Here is a 22767-nt window from a genome sequence, read left to right on the forward strand (position 1 = left end):
ACACACGCCCGTGTAGTTTTCTGCCCGGCGTCTCCACGCCGCCAGAAGAAAAATCGTAACAATGGCGAGTTTTTATGGGCTGCGCGTGTGCTTCTTCAAGGCAAACACTGCAACCGTGGCAAAGGAACCATGCAGTCTATGCTAGCCCTTGGTCTGCTCCTGCTGCTGAGCATCCACGCAGAGATGGCCTTGGCGGCGGAAGACGGCCAGTTCGCCTACCAAGGCTTCGCGACGGCGAACCTTACGCTGGATGGCCTTGCCGGTGTCACGCCCAACGGCCTCCTGCTGCTCACCAACACGGAGACCCTGGGAAAGGGCCATGCCTTCCACCCTGCTCCACTCCGCTTCCTCCAAACTTCCACGAGCAGCACCGCCATGGCGCGGTCCTTCTCCACGTCCTTCGTGTTCGCCATTACTTCCAACTACGATGGGCTGACCAGCTATGGGCTTGCATGTTGGAAATATGAGCAATTTACCAAATAATTTTATTAACAGAAATACTAGATAAAGCATGACTAATATAATAGAGATAAAACAAGTCATGCATTCTCACAAAGAGAAGGTAAGTAGCTTCTGCATATATGAACCGTAGCCTATCATATCTGTAGCAGACAGTAGAACTAGTTGCATATATGAAGTAGAACCTAACATATTTAGGGCAAGTATTAGTACGAGAAAATGCGGCAGGATATCTAACAGAAAGAAGAACACATACGGGACAGCAGCAGCAGTAACACTGGACTTGCGGTCGGTGTCCTTGCCAGCCATGTCGTCGAGGAGGTTGTCCACGTCGGGGAAGAAGTCGTCGTCGGGGAAGTAGTCGTCGGAGTCTGGGGCGTCCGTGACGAAGAAGTCAGTCAGTAGTCGCGCAGAGCGCTCCCCAAAAACCTTATGACCCTTCTCCCGTACAGGACTCAAAGAGGTGCGGTTTCGGAGGCCTACTGTCCCGACCTGCGGTGCACGCCGCAAGCTGGGATGAGGAAGACAGCAGCAGCTCAGAGATTGGAACCGGTGGCGAGAGGAAGGAGAAGTTCTGGTGTGTCTCTCTAAGAGGAGCGACCTCCCTTTTATAGGCGCAAGAGAAGGAGGCGAGAGGCTGCGCCAGGACCTGAAGGGAACGCGGGAGACGAAACAAACAGACAGCAGCCGAAGGGTGCAGCGTTCGTATTCAATGTCCACTACAGCAAAAACTTTCCAGCTCCCGAATGACCTTTCGTATACCCGTAGTGCGTGGCAAAAATTTAGACATCGGCTCGGCTCATTCCCGCAACCCGCGGCGCGGCGCGGCGCGTCGTGACGAGGCGTGGCGAGGCGGACGGTGGAGGAGGATCGCGCGTGGATGTCCCTCTTGTTCTCATGCTCATACAAGTGGGGAAAAACCTCCCTTATAAGGAGGTCCAACTCCCACAAAACTAGCAATGTGGGACTAAACTTTAGTAGTATCCCTTGCTTTGCACAAATGAGCTAAGTAGGCCTCTAGGATTTATTAGGAATTTCTGAAATAGTTATTGGGTTGCCCCCAATATAGACTAAATTCCAGCAATCCCTCACCAGATCCCAGAGGCACACAGAAATTTGCCTTTGGTTCCAAAACACTGTTTTATATACTGGTACTGCAGTGGAGACTGTTAAATTGAACTTCCACCTAGAACTCTATGCTACACTAGTAAGCAACTTGAACAGTGGACTGGGCCTTGAACTGCAAGTTTTCTGCGAATCTAGCTTCACATAAAGCCTTGACCGATACGTGGCTACCGTGGGTCTTCTCCGCGGGCGGAGCTTATGCGTCATACTCCGAGACCTTTCATGAGTTTTCTAGAGAGAACCCTACTCCCATAGATTGCGACGTTTAACAATCAGACTCATATAGGTGCGTTTTTCAAAAGATGTTCTGCAGGACAACATCTCTGCTTTAAAGAGTCACTTAGAACACATTAAGATATACATCAACCTGCCATGCAGATTAGGAGAGTATTGCATCTTTATGGAGTGGTATTTTAACAGTAAGGGTACTCTCCTCCCAGTTGACCAACAGCTTGTCTTCCACATCTAATTCACGGGATCTCCGATCACAAAGAATAGGTTACCACTGTGAACAACTCATATTGTGGGTCTCATACCCATCTCCCTCGATGCATTATCTATCACATTACGCGATAGACCCTTAGTAAAAGGATCTGTCAGATTTTTAGATGTTTGGATATAATCCAATGCAATAACTCTGGAGTTTTTCATTTTTTTGACAGACTTTAACCTTCTCTGAATGTGTCTTGATGACTTCATGTTATCCTTTGAGCTGCTCACTTTCGTGATCACAGTTTGATTGTCGCAGTTCATAAGAGTACCCGGTACATGTTTCTCAACAACCGGCAAGTCATTCAAGAGCCGGCGAAGCCAATCTGCTTCGACCGTAACTGTATCTAGTGCTGTGAGTTCTGCTTCCATTGTTGACCTCGTTAAGATGGTCTGCTTGCAAGACTTCCAAGAAACAGCGCCACCTCCATGAGTGAATACATAACCGCTCGTGGCCTTTATCTCATCAGCATCTGAGATCTAGTTTGAGTCACTATACCCTTCAAGCACCTTTGGGTGCCCGGTGTAGTGAATTCCATAATTTGCAGTGTCTTTCAAATAACGCAAAACTCTCTCTAGAGCTTTCCAATGCACGTCTCCTGGTTTTGAGACAAACCGACTCAGTTTGCTAACAGCAAAAGAGATGTCAGATCTTGTAGCACTGGCTAAGTACATAAGCGAGCCAATAATCTGAGAATACTTCAATTGGTCTCTAGCAATTCTTCGATTTTTTCGAAGCAACACACTAGCATCATATGGTGTTGGAGAGGGCTTGCAGTCACTGTAGCCAAAGAGACTCAAGATCTTTTCCACATAGTGAGATTGAAGCAATGTAATCCCACCATCATCGTCTCTCAACAACTTGATGTTCAGAATGACATCAACCACTCCTAAATCCTTCATCTCAAAACAACAAGATAGGAAATTTTTTACCTCCTTAATAACATTCAGATTTGTTCCGAAAATCAGTATGTCATCAACATACAAGCAAAGGATAACTCCCTCGCCCCCACCATGGCGATAGTACACACATTTGTCAGCTTCGTTTACAATGAAGCCTGCAGCTATTAAAGTTCTTTCAAACTTCTCATGCCACTGTTTCGGTGCTTGCTTGAGTCCATACAAAGACTTCAGCAATTTGCACGCTTTTCCTTCCTGAACATCTAGTACGAACCCATCTGGTTGTTCCATATAACTTTCCTCATCCAACTCTCCATTTAGGAAAGCAGTCTTAACATCCATTTGATGAATGAGAAGACCATGTGAGGCAGCTAGTGAAAGTAGAACTCGAATAGTGGTCAGTCGAGCCATAGGTGAGTAAGTATCAAAGAAGTCTTCACCTTCCTTTTGGGTATAATCCTTAGCCACGAGCCAAGCCTTGTACTTTTCAATAGTACCATCAGGCCTAAGCTTCTTCTTGAATACCCATTTGCATCCTATAGGTTTGCACCCATAAGGACGATCAGTTATCTCCCAAGTTTCATTCTCTAAGATGGAATCCATCTCGTTATAAACCGCTTCCTTCTAGTAGTCAGCATCTTCAGATGCATAAGCCTCTGAAATAGAACTGGGAGTGTCATCTATGAGATACACAAGGAAATCATCACCAAAGGACTTTGTAGTCCTCTGTCTCTTGCTCCTAGTAGGAACTTCATTGTTCTCCTCCACAGGACTTTCAAAGTGTTCCATCGAAATGGCAGGTTCGGTAATTGTAACTGGCTCCTGATTCGATGAACTAGGCATCTCCTGATTAGATGAGGTAGACATATCCTTCATGGGACAGATATCTTCAAAGAAAGTCGCATTATTCGACTCCATGATCGTACCGACATGTATGTCAGGTACCTCAGATTTTACAACCAAGAATCTATAGCCAATGCTATGAAATGCATATCCCAGGAAAACACAATCCACAGTCTTTGGTCCAAGCTTCCGCTTCTTTGGAATTGGAACATTGACTTTCGCCAAACAACCCCATGTTCGTAGATAAGAGAGTTTTAACCTTTTCTTCTCCCATTCCTCGAATGGAGTTATCTCTTTGTTCTTTGTGGGAACTCGGTTTAGGACATGACATGCAGTCAATATCGCCTCCCCCCACCATGCCTTGGAGAGACCCGAAGTGTCTAACATGGCGTTAACCAAATCTGTTAGAGTATGGTTCTTTCTTTCAGCCACCCCATTTGACTGAGGTGAATAGGGAGGCATCCTCTCATGGATTATACCATGTTCCGCACAAAAAGCATCAAATTCATTGGAAAAATACTCTCCACCACGGTCGGACCTAAGCCTCTTGATTTTTTGATCAAGTTGGTTTTCCACTTTAGCTTTATAGATCTTGAAAAAGTTCAAAGCCTCATCCTTAGATTTTAGAAGATACACACGGCAGTATCTAGTGGAGTCGTCAATTAACGTCATGAAATATTTCATTCCACCTTTTGTCAAAACACCATTCATTTCACATAGATCTAAATGTATGAGCTCTAGTGGTGCAAGATTTCTCGTTTCCGCAGTCGTGTGAGACTTACGAGGTTGCTTAGCTTGCACACAAACTTGACACTTAGATCCCTTGACAATGGTGAAACTAGGAATTAAGTTCAACTTCGCTAGTCGCGACATGCAACCAAAATTAACATGACAGAGACGTGAATGCCACACATTGGATTCACTATTGTTGCAAATATGATTAACAACTTTATTGCAAACGTCTGATAAGGATAAACGAAACAGACCTCCCGACTCATAGCCTTTACCAACAAAGGTTCCATACTTGGATATTACAAATTTATTCGACTCAAAGACAAGCTTGTAGCCATCTCTACATAGAAGAGATCCGCTAACAAGATTTTTATTGACGGAGGGGACATAATGCACATTCTTCAGCCGCACGGTCTTTCCCGAAGTAAACTTCAGATTGACCGTGCCAACACCACGAACAAAAGCATTTGAACCATTGCCCATCAGCACGGTTAAAGTCCCTGCGGTCTGATAAGACGAAAACATGGAAATATCACCGCATACATGCACATTAGCACCCGTGTCAATCAACCAATCAGGAGAATGACATACTGAACAAATAGTGGGAAATATACCATACCCATCATCCTTCATGTCAGTGTCTCCAATCACAACATTAGCGGTCTTGCCGCCTTTCCCAGGGTGATGCTTGTCATAGCGATTATGGCAACTAGGAGCCCAATGATCAGGATCCCCACACACATGACAGACACCTTTCTTCTTGTCATTCTTCTTCTTGAAGTTCGTGTGTTGCACAACCTTGTTCTTCCCATCAAACTTTTCTTTACCATCAAACTTGCCCTTGTTCTTGAACTTGTGGGGCTGGAAGTTCTTCTTCTATACCAGATTGGCACTAGATCCTCCCTCAATACCTCGAGCACGCGTGTCCTTTGCTCTCGCCTTTTCTTCCACATCAAGAGTGCCAATGAGATCCGGTACGGAAAACTCTTGTCTCTTATGTTTCAGTAAGGTAGCAAAGTTCCTCCACGAAGGAGGAAGCTTAGTGATGATATATCTGGCAACAAACTTGTCCAGTAACATACAACTGAAGTGATCAAGTTCTCTCGCAAATGACTGTAACTCATGAGCTTGCTCAACCACGGAGCACTCTTCAGTCATCATGTAGTCATAGAACCAGCATCCGAGACCCCAAACTTGGCCTTGAGTGCATCCCACATATCTTTTCCATTATCAATTGACGCATAAGCATCAACTATGTTCTCACCAAGAACACTCAAGAGAGCAGCCTTAAACAGAGTATCCATTTTCTGAAAAGCTTGTGCCTGTTCAGCATCAAGCTCTCCTTCAGGTTTGCCAAGAGTGGCGTCATAGCAACTCATGGTCTGAAACCATAAGACAGCTCTCACGCGCCACCTATTATAGTGGATACCCTCAAACATAGGAGGTCTCATGAAAGCAGCAAAACCACTTAGTGTAAATTTGGAAGTGCGTTATATCGACTAGAGGGGGGGTGAATAGGCAATTTTTATGAAATTCTTCACTGAGGAATTTGCTGGTGAGGAAATTTCTTAGCGAAGAACTACTAGCAGCGGAATAAGTACTCAAAAGTAAACACAACAGAATACAAGCATAGTCATCATGATGAAATGAAGACAGGCACGGAGTACAGGAAGCGTAATCACATGATAACACAGGATGAAGACAAACCGACTCAAGAAATTGAACTGAGGAAATTGAGAAAGTCTTCAGTCAAAGTCTTCAAACACAGAGATGAACAAACATACAACACGGTTATGAGGAAATGAAAGAGTTGAGGAAATAGAACCAGTAAGCTCGGTGAAGACAATGATTTGGTAGACCAGTTCCAACAGCTGTCTCAGTTGTACGTCTGGTTGGAGCGGATGAGTATTTAAACTCGAGGACACACAGTCCCGGACACCCAGTCAAGGACACTTAGTCCAAGACACCCAGTCCTCACCGTATTCTCCTTGAACTAAGGTCACACAGACCTCGTCCAATCACTCGTGGTAAGTCTTCAGGCGACTTCCAAACCTTCACAAACTTGGTCACTTGGCGATCCACAATTCCTCTTGGATGCTATAGACCATGACGCCTAACCATCTGGAAGAAGCACAGTCTTCAAAGATAACAAGCGTCAGATGCACTCAGGATCAATCTCTTCAGTGATGCTCAATCACTTGGGGTTTGTAGGTGTTTGGGTTTTGTTTTTTTGGTTTTTCCTCACTTGATGATGGGTTGCTCTCAAATGACAAGTGTCAGTTTCTCTCGGAGCAGCCAACCAGCTAGTGGTTGCAGGGGGCGGCTATTTATAGCCTAGGGGGCAGCCCGACATGATAAGACATAAATGCCCTTCAATGTTATGACCGTTAGGTGGATAGATATTTTGGGACAGCTGGCGCATAGCACAGCAACGGTCGGAATTTTGAGTAGTAAAATCCTCAGGGCTATCATGTTCCTCACTGTGTAGGCAATCCGCACTGGCGAATTCCTAACTCCTCAGTCAGGACAAATTCCTCAGAGACCAGAAGAACTTCGTCTCTGTCACTGAAGAAATTGACTGAACTGTATGAGATTTCCAATGGCTTCACTCGAAGGGATTGGTAGGTGTAGGATTTTGAGTTGAGCATCACACGGAAATTTTTCCTTAGTATTTCCTCCACCCCCTTTAACAGTACGGTGTTTCCTATGACTCAAGAAAGAGAAAAACAAAACTATGAACATGAAAGTCTTCAAGCTTCATATTTCTCGCATGAATATCAAGTCTTCACGGACACACCAATTTCTTCACTTTCAAAGTCTTCATGAAAGTCTTCAGAAATACCAAAATCTTCAGTCGAAGATATTCATTTTTAGGGGTCGACTTTTCCTGTAAATACCAAACTCCTCATAGACTTATAGACATGTGTACACTCACACACGCATTAGTCCCTTAACCTATAAGTCTTCAATACACCAAAATCACTAAGGGGCACTAGATGCACTTACAATCTCCCTCTTTTTGGTGATTGATGACAATATAGGTTAAGTTTTCAACGGGGATAAACATATGAAGTGTAAATACTGATATTGAGGAATTTGATTGCAAGATATAGAAGAACTCCCCCTGAAGATGTGCATAGTGAGGAATTTGCTTTTGAATCAATGCACACTTGAAGAGTTGAATCATGGAGATCTCCCCCTATATCTTGTAATTCATACATGCATTTAACATATAATATGAAGAATTTGAAATGCATGATGAAATATGGTGCCTGGTGAAATTCAGCATGCGTGCAATAATATTTAACGAGGAATAAGCATGCAGAATAGTGCATCAAGAGTATCAGAGCATAGTGCATCAAAAGTATCAGAGCACCATCGGGTTTAAGATTACAACTCGATCCAATAAAGTTTCAGAAGAATGACAGTTGTAACTTAGCAGATAAAAAACGTCCATATAGTAGACCCGCTTGAAGACTAACTCATATTTCTCCCCCTTTGTCATCGAATGACCAAAAGGATCGAAAATGAGGACTAACGCCCCTGAAGATAATCATGTTGATGAAGGAGCGCCAGCGTTGTTGGGGTCGTTGGTTGATGTAGGGCCTGCCGCAGTGTCGTCCAAATCTTCGTGTTCATCAGTGTCGCGTGATGAAGAATATGAGCTGGCCACCAGAGAAGGAACCTTGACCTTCTTGAATTTCTTCGGTGGAGGTGCAGACCAGTCAAAATCTTCATTAAGACCCATGTTCTTCGGATCTTCTTCACCATACAGATGTGACAGGATTGCCCAGGTGTGATCGAAGACTTGATGGAGGAGTAGTGGTTTTTCTTCACTGCATTGTGTGTGGCAGTCATGTTGTGAAGAAGTGAGCCAAACTGACGCTTAACCCATTTGTGATTTCGATCCACCTTCTGGTGAAGACTAAGCAGAAGTTCACAGTTAGTCATCACACGCGGAGCAGTGGCTTGAGGAGTGGACTTAGGTGCATTGGCAGAGTCATGTGTGGCAGAGTCATCATTGGTGGAATAAGATGCAGCTTTGCGAAACTGACCATCCAATGGATGAATGCCTTCATCAATTACAGCTGGTGCCTTGCCCTTTCCATCAACTGAGGAATATGTCTGCTTGAGGACTTCAATTGGGGGCAGGTAGCTGAGATGGTTCTGAAAATCAGCTTTGTAGTTGAGTGAAGACCTTGTCCTGAGGAATCTCATGATCCAAGGTGCATAAGGCTTCAGCTCAAACGGAGACAGTGCAACATTGGCCATAGTCCTCATGAAGAAATCGTGATAATTGACAGGAATGCCATGAACGATGTTGAATACCAGATTCTTCATGATGCCAACATTTTCCTCATCAGATGAGTCATGGCCTTTGATAGGACTGATTGTCCTCGTAAGAATACGATAGACAGTTCTGGGCACGTACAACAATTCATTCACGAGGAATTTGGTTCTTGGTGCTTGACCTGGCTTCAAAGGTTTCATCAGCACCTGCATGTAATGATGTGTGAGCTTAGGTTCACTGTAGATGCAGCAAGCTTCTTCAAGGGGAGGACTAAGTGGTAGAGCACGAAGCAATTCAGAGGCTGGTGCGGTGTAGTGAGTGTTTTCAGACATCCAGTCCAGCACCCATGAATTCACATCTTCAGCATCTCCGGTGATGTGCAGTGTTGCATAGAATTGAAGAATCAGTTCTTCATTCCAATCGCAGATGTCAGAGCAAAAGTTGAGCAGCCCAGCGTTGTGAAGAACACTGAGGACTGGTGCGAAGCACGGCAGAGATTCCATATCCACGTGAGGAATATGCTCATGGTAGAAAATCTTCTCCTTGTTGAATAACACTGAGGAATAGAAATTGGCTTGACTAGCAGTCCAGAAACGCCTCTTCCTAATGCGAGCAGAGTCATATGGGTTGTAATCTTCGAAGAATACATGCTCGCCGAAGAAATCATCCGCCTTGAACTTTTGCTTGCATGAGAATGGATCCTTCGGCTTCGGCAGAGGAGTTTCAGTGAGTTGCATCACGACCTCAGGAATCTCAATCGCAGGTTCTTCAGGCTGAGGAATTTCTGGTTCCTCCTCAGTGACAGTCTGTGTAGTTGGTTGTTCAGCAGCAGCAGTTTTTTCAGCGCTAGTGGCTGGAATTTCCTCATGGACAGATGCAGTGGGATGAGTTTCTTTAGAACCCATGTGAACAGTTTGTGTGGGGGACTAAGGAATTTGATGTAGAGGGGTGAACATTGGAGAGTTTGGATGCTGACTTTCCCAGAATTCATCACTGATTATGGGTGTGGAGCAGCCAATGTCCACATCATCATCTTCCATTTCTTCAACGCCAGCCTCTTCAGCTGTGAACTGAGGCACAGGCGAGGAGATGATAGGTGTTGAAGGGATCGCATCCACTTCAATTTCTTCATCCAATGGTTCATACGAAGCAGCAGAATGAGTTTCTTCATCAGATCCGCTGGGGATCACATATTCTTCATCAAAAGGAACAAGGTCCTTTGATGGCCTGGTTGAGATGGGAACAACATCAATCGGATGTGCAAAAGAACTTGTCATAGGCTTCATTTTCTTCGAAGCTGAAGAATCTGAAGTAGCTGATGCTTTTCTTTTCTTCACTGCAGCATGCTCTGCAGCCTTGGTCTTCTTCACATCCGATGCAGATGGAAGGATTAGAGTTGAAGTTGGTGCAGGAGCAGCTGAGGAATCTAGTTGATTTTCTTTAGGCACAACTGATGCAGTTGCCCTGAGTTCTTCAGTTTCTTCAGGCACACCACTAGTGGGTGCCCTGGTAATTTCTTCAGCGGCTGGAATGCAGTCATCAGCCCTGCAACTCACATTATCTTCAGCAGCCTGATTGTCATCAGTGATGCTGTCATTTTCTTCAGTAGGCTGAGCAGATGCTTCATCCTGAGGAATTTCCTGTTGCGTTGGGGCTGCAACATTGGAAGTGAAGTTATCCACAAGTTTCACAAAACGAACCTTGGCTCCAAGCCAATCAGCGCGATATGCTTCAAAGTCATCACTGAGTTTCTTAATCTCAGTCTGAGTAGTGACAAGTTCTTCAGTTGTCATAGAAACAACATTTTTCTTCAGATAGCGCTCTTTCTTGTACTGCACTTTCTTAATCTGCCTGGCCTTCTCAAATTTCCACTTTTCTTCTTGAATGAAGTGGGTCAGCATGTGACTCTGGCCAGGAGTCAGCTTGAAGTCAGGCAAGGGAGTGTTGGGGTCCTTGTGCCAATCATCAATGTAGTCAAGGATCAGCTTGGGATCCAAAAGCAGTGGCACCTCTGATCCTTTGGCTCTAGCGGCCCTGACTTGCCTGTCTCTGATGATTTCTGCAAGTTCATCATCATCAGCTTTGTCTTCATCAGACGACACTTGGAAAGCGACTTGCTTCTTTTGAGGACTTGGGCGTGGACCTCGTCCAGCAGTGGCCTTTGTCTTCAGCAGTGAGGGGCCAGCTGAGGAACTTGGTGCAGCTGAGGAACTAGCTGAGACACATGAGGCAATGGAGATGCCGACAGTCCTTTGGCATGAAGCGAGACGCACAGGTGCTGAGGATTTGGTCGAAACAGCTGAAGGCTTTGGCAGAGGAGCTGAGGACTTTGGAGGAATAGGAGCAGCATGAGGAATTAGCCGTGAGGGCTTTGATGATTCTGGCCGTGAGGGCATTGCTGAGGAAGCACTTGGCTTGCGTGCAGGCTTCTTTGACATAGCCTTCTTTGGCTTGACAGCAAGGACCTCAGCAGAGGCAGCAGCAGCAGCAGAGTCTTCATTAAATTTCCTCACCGCTTCTCTGGCTTGCTTAGCCAGCTTGGCTTGGCGCTTGGCCCATTCATTAGGATAGTCCTCACCGCGCTTGAGGCTGGTGGGATCTGCTATTTGGCCAGGTGCCAATGGAGCTCTTGGGCATGGAGGATTGAGTGCGAATTTCTTCATATACTTAGGAGTGACATATCTGTACTCCCTCCATTCTCTTGCCCATCTCCTCTCTATCTTCTGAATGCGCACTTTGCGCTCATTCTTGATTTCCTCAGTAGGTGTGCAGTACCCAGCATATATGTCATTAGGGATTTCAAACACTGTATTTACCGCATGCCTCTTTCCTCCCTTCTGTGGCCTTTTACCATCAGCCATTTTCTTTAGTTGAGGAATTTGAACAATCGAATTCTCTGAAGAAGTATGCAACTTTTCTTCGAGGAACGCTGCAAATGAGTTAAGTTGATGAGAACCTAGTGATTCAGCAGCTGACATGTGTACCTGTGAACAGAGTATAGTTGCGAGGAATTTGGAGAGGTCATATGCGTTCTCAGAAGGTTTTTCAAAATGAACAAGTTTGAGGAATTTGACCAGATGAGTCTTGAAGATTTTCACTAAGCGTTCTTTGTCTTAGGTTCCAGAGTTGTATAGATCGAAGATCCACACAATTGAGGAATCTTGAAGAAAAATGATGCTTAGAGAAACGAATCAAGAACAGATGACTTTGTGAGGTGTTCAGTGTGTGAAGATATGAAGAAAAACACTTTTGAAGATTTTGTAGATAATCTTTCGAATCAGCGAGGGCAGTAAAAGTAACTTTTATTTACCCTCGACGAAGAACATGATGAACTGGAGTGAGGAGATGTGAAGTTCGTCTGTGCAGATCTTCCACGCCATAACTTGGCGGAGGAAGACGGCTACGGCGGCGGTGGGTGAAGATGTCCACGGTCGGCGCGAGTACGTCGGCGACGAGGTCGAGACAGTGAAGCTCTTCCTCACCGGCGGCGATGAAGTAGCGGCGGCGCTAGGGTTTGAGAAGCTCGAGCTGGAGAGAGAGGTTGAGCGGAGTAAAAGAAGTGAGGAAGGGAAGGAGGGGTATTTATATCCACGGTGAAAAACTGCTCGCCCGAAGAAATTGGACGAACGTGCCCCTGACTCTTCTCATTCACATGACATGTGTCACCCACGTAGTGAGAGGTGGAGATCGTGTTAGATCGTGGGTGAGTGGGTAAGTGTATCGAGGGATGTGGAACGGTTTGAGCGGCAAAACCGAAAATTTCGATAAGATAGGTTTTAAAGTTCCGTTCGCAATTTCTTTAGCTGACAAGGACATAATGAAGATTTTGAACGAGTTTCAAATAGAATGCACATGAAGAATTTGTGAACAGATTAGGTTGAGTATAGCATAGAGGGGAAGGGTCTGATCACATTCACTTAGCAGAAAACCAACTTGAAGAAATAGCAATAAGTGAATGGTGTAGAGGACATAAACTCATATATATAGCCAATGAAGAAAAACGACGGAACCAGTGAAGACTATGCAAAGTTGAAGAATATGAATAATTTGAGGAATTTCAACTTTTGGTAGTGGCGTGACCCACCGTATAAGAATGATGATTTCAGACACCGCGTACAATTATCGTAGGGTTCTGAGAATCAAATTCTTTGTTAATTTCTTCACACTAAGAGTGTTATTCTTCATTGATTGAAGAAAAATGTTTCTTCATGTGTTGCACATCAAAGTCATCAATTTTGCATAAGTGTTAGGATGAGTGTCCTTTTCAAAGAACATTCGAAGACCCTAAGATATTTAGCTCACACCGCAACTTGCTAAATCTCTTCTCATCCAAGGGCTTTGTGAAGATATCGGCTAGCTGTTCTTCAGTCTTCACATGCTCAATAGAAATGTCGCCCTTCAACACATGATCACGAAGAAAATGATGATGAATCTGAATGTGCTTTGTCTTCGAGTGCTGAACTGGGTTGTGAGCAATCTTGATGGCACTCTCATTGTCATAGAAGAGAGGCACATTCCTCATGTTGACGTCGTAGTCCTTGAGAGTTTGCTTCATCCATAGCAATTGGGCACAGCAAGAACCAGCGGCAATGTACTCAGCTTCAGCAGTAGATAGTGATATGCAGTTCTGTTTCTTCGAGGACCAACAGACCAAAGATCGTCCGAGGAAATGACATGTACCAGATGTTGACTTGCGATCCACACGATCACCAGCATAGTCAGAGTCAGAATATCCAACAAGATCAAAAGCCGAGCCCTTGGGGTACCATAATCCAAGTGTTGGTGTGTGAGCTAGATATCGAAGAATATGCTTCACAGCCTTATGGTGTGATTCCTTCGGTGCAGCTTGAAATCAGGCACACATGCAAACACTAAGCATTATATCTGGCCTAGATGCACATAAGTATAATAAGGAACCTATCATGGAGCGGTATACCTTATGATCGAAGTCAATACCATTTTCATCAGTGCACAAATGGCCATTTGTGGGCATAGGAATTTTGACGCCTTTGCAATCTTGCATGCCGAATTTCCTCAGTACATCCTTGAGGTATTTCTCCTGAGATATGAATATGCCATTGTGTTGTTGACGAATTTGGAGACCTAAGAAGAATTTCAACTCTCCCATCCTAGACATTTGATATTATTCACTTATCATATAGGCAAATTCATCACTATAACGTTGGTCAGTACAACCAAAGATAATATCATCAACATATACTTGGCACACAAACAATTCACCATCATAAGATTTAGTGAAAAGAGTAGGGTCGAGTGAACCGGGTTTGAAGCCTTTCTTCATGAAGAGTTCCTTCAAGGTATCATACCAAGCCCGTGGGGCCTGCTTGAGGCCATAGAGGGCCTTGTTGAGTCTGAAGACTTTGTCAAGATTCTTTGGATCTTCAAAACCTGGGGGTTGAGCAACATATACTTCTTCCTCAAGCTTACCATTGAGGAATGCACTTTTCACATCCATTTGATATAGAGTGATATCATGATGGCTAGCATAAGCAAGTAATATGCGAATAGCCTCAAGTCTAGCAACAGGTGCAAAAGTTTCATCGAAATCAATTCCTTCAACCTGTGTGTAGCCTTGAGCTACAAGCCGTGCCTTATTCCTCACCACAAGGCCATTTTCATCTTGCTTGTTGCGGTAGATCCACTTTGTGCCGATGATATTGTGCTTGAGAGGATCTGTACGTTTGACCAGTTCCCAGACATTGTTAAGCTCGAACTGATGTAATTCCTCTTGCATGGCCTGAATCTACTCAGGCTCCAGAAATGCTTCATCTACCTTAGTGGGCTCTGTAATAGAGACAAAAGCATACTGCCCACAAAAGTTAGACAAATGTGAAGCTTTTGAGCGTGTGAGAGGACCTGGCGCTTTGATGTCATTGATGATCTTTTCAACTTGCACTTCTTTTGCAATGTGAGGATGAGCTGGTTGTCATTGAAGAATTTGATCAGCGTTTTCTTCAGCATTTTCTTCAGGTGCATTAGCTCGACGTTCTTCATGTTCTGGAATGAATTCTTCAGCAGATTCTTCAGTAGGAATGACATCCTCAGTAGCCTTGAACTTGATAGTTTCCTCAGGTGCTGGTTCATCTATCACAGTACGTAGGTGCTCTCTTTGCGAGCCATTAGTTTCATCGAACCGCACATCTACAGTTTCAACAACTTTGTGAAGAACGTTGTTGAAGACTCTGTAGGTGTGCGAGTCCTTTCTGTAACCAAGCATAAAACCTTCATGTGCTTTCGGTGCAAATTTTGAGTTGTGATGAGGATCTCTAATCCAACATTTAGCACCGAAGACTTTGAAATAACTTACATTGGGTTTCTTATTAGTGAGGAGTTCATAGGCAGTCTTTTTGAAGAATTTGTGAAGATATACTCTGTTGATGATGTGGCATGCAGTATCAATTGTCTTAGTCCAGAAATGACGAGGCGTTTTGTATTCATCAAGCATAGTGCGAGCCATCTCAGCAATAGTCCTGTTCTTGCGCTCAACGACGCCGTTCTGCTGAGGAGTGTAAGGAGCAGATAACTCATGAGTGATACCAAGTTCATCAAGATAGTCATCGAGACCAGAATTCTTGAACTCAGTGCCATTGTCACTTCTGATGTGCTTGATCTTCACACCAAAGTTGGTTGAAGCCCTCGAGGAAAATCGTTTGAAGACTTCCTGCACTTCATGTTTGTAAGTAAAAAGGTGTACCCATGTGTAACGAGAATAATCATCAACAATAACGAAGCCATATTGAGATGCTTCATTTGAGATAGCAGAATAATGATTAGGACCAAAGAGATCCATGTGAAGCAATTCAAATGGGCGAGTGGTGGTCATGATAGTCTTCGCTGGATGCTTGGCCTTGGTCATCTTCCCAGCTTCACAGGCTCCGCATAGGTGATCCTTGAGGAATTTGACATTCTCGATGCCAATGACATGCTTCTTCCTCGCAAGCGTGTGCAAATTCCTCATGCCTGCATGACCAAGTCGTCGATGCCAGAGCCAGCCTTATGAAGCTTTTGCAAGTAAGCACATGGCTGGTTGTGGTCCTGTAGAGAAATCAACAATATACAGGTCTCTTCTCCTAAAGCCTTCAAAGACTTTGGAATTGTCAGCTTCCATAACCACAACACAACGGTACTTGCCAAAGACAACAACCATATCAAGATCACAAAGCATTGAGACAGACATAAGGTTGTATCCTAAGGACTCAACAAGCATGACTTTGTCCATGTGTCGATCCTTTGTAATCGCAACCTTACCTAGACCCAATACCGGACTTTTGCCTCTGTCAGCAAAGATAATATGCTTCAGATGCGACGGACATAATGGAGCATCCATCAATAGATTCTTGTCACCAGTCATGTGGTTTGTACATCCACTATCGAGGACCCACTCAGTGGCTTTGGGTTGATCATCCTGTAGATGAATTAATGCATCTTACAAACTCATATACTTCATCAGTGAAGAATATGACATCAATTCATTAGATCCATTTCATCAAGTAAAAGAACTAATAACGCAATATGAGGGCGTGAGAAATGAAAGTTCATTCCTTCATGGTTAGCCTGCGTCCTTTCAGGCATGCTCATGTCTCCAGCAAATTCTTCAGACGATTACATGCATCTAGAGACCTGACCCTGCAGAAGAGATTAGTTCTTTTTCTTCACCACCCACATCTGAAGGGGTGGCAAAGAGTTCATCATTCTGCGAGCTCCATACGATAAGGATGGCATAGAAGCCAATCCATTTCGTTTCACATAAGATGGGTTAGAGTAAGCATATGAGTAAGCAGAGAAATTCTTTGAGGACTTATGGACATAATGATTTGAAGAATAATGCACATATCCATAATCCTTAGATCTTCCCTGCGAAACAGACGGGTTAGCATGATTATGTTTATATGAGGACTTTGATCCATATGAGGAATTTGGTCCGTATGAGGAATTTGATCTGGGGTTCCTATTCTTCACACGTGGCGTCATGATGACATTCACCTGAAGATTTTCAAGGCATCTTTTGGGAACCCAGATTTTCTTCATAGGGGAGCCGTTCCTGCAGTTAGTGCCAATATATCTAGCAAATACTTCACCATTCTGGTTTTTGAATAGCTTATAGTTGGAGTAAATTGACTCATCATCAGAATGAGAAGATTCACATGCAAATCCAGATAAGTTAGATGGATCAATTGGAGGTCCCTTTGCAGCAACCCATGTAGCTTTGGGGTACTGCTCAGGCTTCCAATATGTACCATCAACATTGAGTTTCCTCTCAAAGGCGATACCCTCTTTCCTAGGGTTCCTGTTGAGGATCTGCTTTTTAAGCACATCACAAAGAGCCTGATGCCCTTTGAGGCTTTTGTACATGCCTGTCGTGTACAATTCCTTCAGCCCTGCGTCGTCAGTGATACTAGCAATGTCCTCAGATGAGGAATTAGTGATAGCAGAGGCATGTGAAGAATTTGAACCATTAGCAGCATTTGAACATTCAGGTGAAGAATTAGCAGATTCACGTTCAATGCACTTCAAGCATGGTGGAACAAATTCTTCCTGAGAAGCGCTGATTTGTTGAGCAAGTAATGAATCGCGCTCCTTCTGAAGATCTTCATAACTCACTCTTAGCTTCTCAAGGTCTTGCTTTCTTTGAAGAAATTCATAAGAAAGCTTCTCATGATCCGATAAGAGAGTGTTATGTTGATCTTGAAGGGTGTCATACTTAGTATGAAGTCTCTGAAGACTTTCAGCCAAAGCTTTTGACTGATCCATTTCCTCACCCAACATATCATCGCTCTTGTTCAGCATACAGTGAGCTTTTTCCAAAGCTCTTTGTTGTTTAGTAGCAAGGGAAGCAAGTTTGACATAGCTGGGTCCAAATTCATCACCAGATTCATCATCACTGGACTCGGATAGGTAGCATTCGGTTACCTCAGCATCTTTTGCCATAAGGCATGATGCAGAAGATGATGATTCTGGTTCGAATGTCATCGTTTTGAGAGATTCCTTGAAGTCCTCAAACCAAGGATGATGACAAGTTCGATGACCTTCATAGACCTCAGAGAGACGGTCCCAGATGAGCTTCGCATGATCGAGATGCATGATATTCCTGAACTGATTTTGTGACAGACTGGAGCAGATGACATCCTTCGCCGTGAGGTTGAGAAGAGTATACTTGCGAATGTCATCAGCATCCGCCATCTTGCACAGATCAGTCAGGCCAATCTCAGTGACAGTCCACAACTCGCTGTTCATCGCCATGAGGCATTTCTTCATCATGGCCTTCCACTTGGGATACTCATGACCGTCAAAGATGGGGAATGTCACCTTCGTCATACCTGCGGTTGACATAACTAAAACTCCAGGCGGTTAAACCAAAATCACACAGAACAAGGGAGTACCTTGCTCTAATACCAATTGAAAGTGCGTTATATCTACTAGAGGGGCTGAATAGGCGATTTTTATGAAATTCTTCACTGAGGAATTTGCTGGTGAGGAAATTCCTTAGCGAAGAACTACTAGCAGCGGAATAAGTACTCAAAAGTAAACACAACAGAATACAAGCATAGTCATCATGATGAAATGAAGACAGGCACAGAGTACAGGAAGCGTAATCACAGGATAACACAGGATGAAGACAAACAGACTGAAGAAATTGAACTGAGGAAATTGAGAAAGTCTTCAGTCAAAGTCTTCAAACACAGATATGAACAAACATACAACACACAGTTATGAGGAAATGAAAGAGTTGAGGAAATAGAACCAGTAAGCTCGGTGAAGACAATGATTTGGTAGACCAGTTCCAACTGTTGTCTCAGTTGTACGTCTGGTTGGAGCGGCTGAGTATTTAAACTCGAGGACACACAGTCCCAGACACCCAGTCCTCAGCGTATTCTCCTTCAACTAAGGTCACACAGACCTCGTCCAATCACTCGTGGCAAGTCTTCAGGCGACTTCCAAACCTTCACAAACTTGGTCACTCGGCGATCCACAATTCCTCTTGGATGCTCTAGACCATGACGCCTAACTGTTTGGAAGAAGCACAGTCTTCAAAGATAACAAGCGTCAGATCCACTCAGGATCAATCTCTTCAGTGATGCTCAATCACTTGGGGTTTGTAGGTGTTTGGGTTTTGGGTTTTTTTGGTTTTTCCTCACTTGGTGATTTTCGCTCAAAGTCCTCGGAGGATGGGTTGCTCTCAAATGACAAGAGTCAGTTTCTCTCGGAGCAGCCAACCAGCTAGTGGTTGTAGGGGGCGGCTATTTATAGCCTAGGGAGCAGCCCGACATGATAAGACATAAATGCCCTTCAATGATATGACAGTTAGGTGGATAGATATTTTGGGACAGCTGGCGCATAGCACAGCAACGGTCGGAATTTTGAGTCGTAAAATTCTCAGGGCTATCGTGTTCCTCACTGTGTAGGCAATCTGCACTGGCGAATTCCTAACTCCTCAGTCAGGACAAATTCCTCAGAGACCAGAAGAACTTCGTCTCTGTCACTGAAGAAATTGACTGAACTATATGAGATTTCCAATGGCTTCACTCGAAGGGATTGGTAGGTGTAGGATTTTGAGTTGAGCATCACATGGAAATTTTTCCTTCGTATTTCCTAGACCCCCTTTAACAGTACGGTGTTTCCTATGACTCAAGAAAGAGAAAAACAAAACTATGAACACGAAAGTCTTCAAGCTTCATATTTCTCGCATGGATATCAAGTCTTCACGGACACACCAATTTCTTCACTTTCAAAGTCTTCATGAAAGTCTTCAAAAATACCAAAATCTTTAGTCGAAGATATTCATTTTTAGGGGTCGACTTTTCCTGTAAATATCAAACTCCTCATAGACTTATAGACCTGTGTACACTCACACACGCATTAGTCCCTTAACCTATAAGTCTTCAATACACCAAAATCACTAAGGGGCACTAGATGCACTTACAAAATTGCCTATAATAAGGTTTTTGGATTGTTGGAAATATGAGCAATTTACCAAATGATTTTATTAACAGAAATACTAGATAAAGCATGACTAATATAGTAGAGATAAAACAAGTCATGCATTCTGATAGAGAGAAGGTAAGTAGCTTCTGCATATATGAACCGTAGCCTACCATATCTATAGTAGACAGTAGAACTAGTTGCATATATGAAGTAGAACCTAACATATTTAGGGCAAGTACTAGTACGAGAAACTGTGGCAGGATATCTAACAGAAAGAAGAACACATACGGGACAACAGCAGCAGTAACACTGGACTTGGGGTCGGTGTCCTTGCTAGCCATGTCGTCGAGGAGGTTGGCGACATCGGGTAAGAAGTCATCGTCGGGGAAGTGGTCGTCGGAGTCCGGGGCGTCCGTGACAAAGGAGTCAGTCAGTAGTCGCGCAGAGTGCTTCCCAAAAACCTTATCACCCTTCTCCCATACAGGACTCAAAGAGGTGTGGTTTCGGAGGCCTACTGTCCCGACCTGCGGTGCATGCCACAAGCCGGGATGAGGAAGACAGCAGCATCTCAGAGATTGGAACCGGTGGCAAGAGGAAGGAGAAGTTCTGGTGCGTCTCTGTGAGAGGAGCGACCTCCCTTTTATAGGCGCAAGAGAAGGAGGCGAGAGGCTGCGCTGGGAGCTGAAGGGAACGCGGGAGATGAAACGAACAGACAACAGCTGAAGGGTGCAGTGTTCGTATTCAATGTCCACTACAGCAAAAACTTTCCAGCTCCCGAGTGACCTTTCGTATACCCGTAGTGCGTGGCAAAAATTTAGACATCGGCTCGGCTCATTCCCACAACCCGCGGGACGTCGTGACGAGGCGTGGCGAGGCGGGCGGCGAAGGAGGAGCGCGCGTGGATGTCCCTCTTGTTCTCATGCTCATACAAGTAGGGAAAGAACCTCCCTTATAAGGAGGTCCAACTCCTACTAAACTAGCAATGTGGGACTAAACTTTAGTAGTATCCCTTGCTTTGTACAAATGGGCCAAGTGGGCCTCTAGGATTTATTAGGAATTTCTGAAATAGTTATTGGGCTGCCCCCAATATAGACTAAATTCCAGCATTGCGTTCGTGGTCGCTCCAACCTCGAACCACTCAGCATCGAGCGGCGAGCAGTACCTGGGCCTCCTCAACACAATAAACGGCACGGCGAGCGACCCCATCTTGGCGGTCGAGCTCGACACCATCATGAACGTTGAGCTCCACGACATCGACAGCAATCACCTCGGCATCGACGTCAACAGCCTCATCTCACGGCAGGCCAGCCCGTCTGGGTACTACAACAACGAGAACGGGGCCTTTCAAGAGCTGAGGCTCAATAGCCGCCGACCGATGCAGGTCATGGTTTTCACTTTTACTATGATTTCATTAGTTCAATTATTCAATGATTATGGTAGTAGACATAAATTCAAATTATTTTGTTGACCTTTTCTAAATACTTGGTTGGATCTCAATCAAATTCAAGTGAAAATTTTGGTCCTTTGTCCAAAATGAAAATTGAAACCAGCGATTTCGGCTATGGCTGAAATATTTCTAAAAATGAAATTCAAAACCATGTGCAAGTGTGGGTAGACTACGACGCCCAATCTAGCCGACTCAACGTGACATTAGCACCCGTCCAAGTACCAAAGCCCAGGAATCCTTTACTCTCTGAAGTCATTGATCTCTCCACTGTCATGGCGGACACGATGTACATTGGTTTTTCGGCTTCCAGAGGTTATGGCCTAGGCACGCGCCACTATGTCCTTGGATGGAGCTTCAGCATGGGCGGGGCTACCCCGCTACTAGACATCTCCAAGCTACCCACCCTGCCATGCATGGGTCCCCAGTCTCGCTCCAAGATGTTGGATGTCGTGTTGCCACTGGTCGCGGCTTTGCTTGTCATTGCGGTGCTAGCCATGGTCTTCTTCTTCTTCTTGTGGCGTCGACGCCAATTCACGAAGGTGCAAGAAGATTGGGAGGACGAGTTTAGCCCACATCATTTTGCATACAAGGATATATTTTATGCCACTGAGGGGTTTTCAAGTAGGAATTTACTTGGTGTAGGAGGATTTGGAAGAGTGTACAAAGGAGTGCTTTCTGCCTCCAATCTGGAGATTGCGGTGAAGAGAGTGTCACATGATTCGAAACAAGGACTAAGAGAGTTCATTGCTAAGGTGGTGAGCATTGGTCGTCTCCGCCACCGGAATCTTGCACAGTTACTAGGCTATTGCCGTCGAAAGGGTGAACTTCTCTTGGTTTATGACTACATGGAAAATGGTAGTCTTGACAAATACTTGTACAATGGAAACAAGCCAACTCTACAATGGTCTGAGAGGTATCGAATCATCAAAGGTGTTGCATCAGGTTTGTTGTATCTTCATGAGGAATGGGATCAAACCGTCATCCATAGAGATTTTGACCATGGCACGGTTATATGACCATGGCACGGTTGCTAAAACAACACATGTGGTGGGCACCATGGGATACCTTGCACCCAAACTTATCCGCACTGGGAAGGCAACACCCTTAACTGATGTGTTCGCATTTGGCGTGTGTCTCCTAGAGGTCGCATGTGGTCGTAGGCCAATTAGCATCAGTAAGGATGTCACACAAATAGTGTTGGTCGACTGGGTGCTTGAAGGTCACCACAACGGCTCAATTCTTGACGCAGTAGATCCACGGCTCATGGGGAATTTCAACATAGAGGAAGTCACTCTCATGCTCAAATTAGGTTTATTATGCTCCTACCCATCATCCAGTGGAAGGCGTAGCATGCGGAAGATAGTGCAATACCTGGACCGTGGCCAATCAGTTCCTGACCTGTCTCCAACCTACATGAGTTACAACACGTTAGCAATGATGCAGAATGAAGGGTTCCATTCGTACATAATACCGTCCAATTCGTCGAATAGCATTGTGTGGTCAGTCTTCGGTGACAATTCTGCGGGAGGGGAGGTGA

The 22767-nt window shown here is 44.6% G+C and overlaps 1 pseudogene; it reads left to right on the top strand.

Moving 5' to 3' along the window:
- The first annotated feature begins 129 nt into the window (after nt 1-129).
- On the top strand, nt 130-22767 carry LOC123184827 (L-type lectin-domain containing receptor kinase SIT2-like; annotated as a pseudogene).

This window comes from Triticum aestivum, chromosome 2A, assembly GCF_018294505.1.
Source record: "Triticum aestivum cultivar Chinese Spring chromosome 2A, IWGSC CS RefSeq v2.1, whole genome shotgun sequence".
In the NCBI taxonomy this organism is placed as follows: domain Eukaryota; kingdom Viridiplantae; phylum Streptophyta; class Magnoliopsida; order Poales; family Poaceae; genus Triticum; species Triticum aestivum.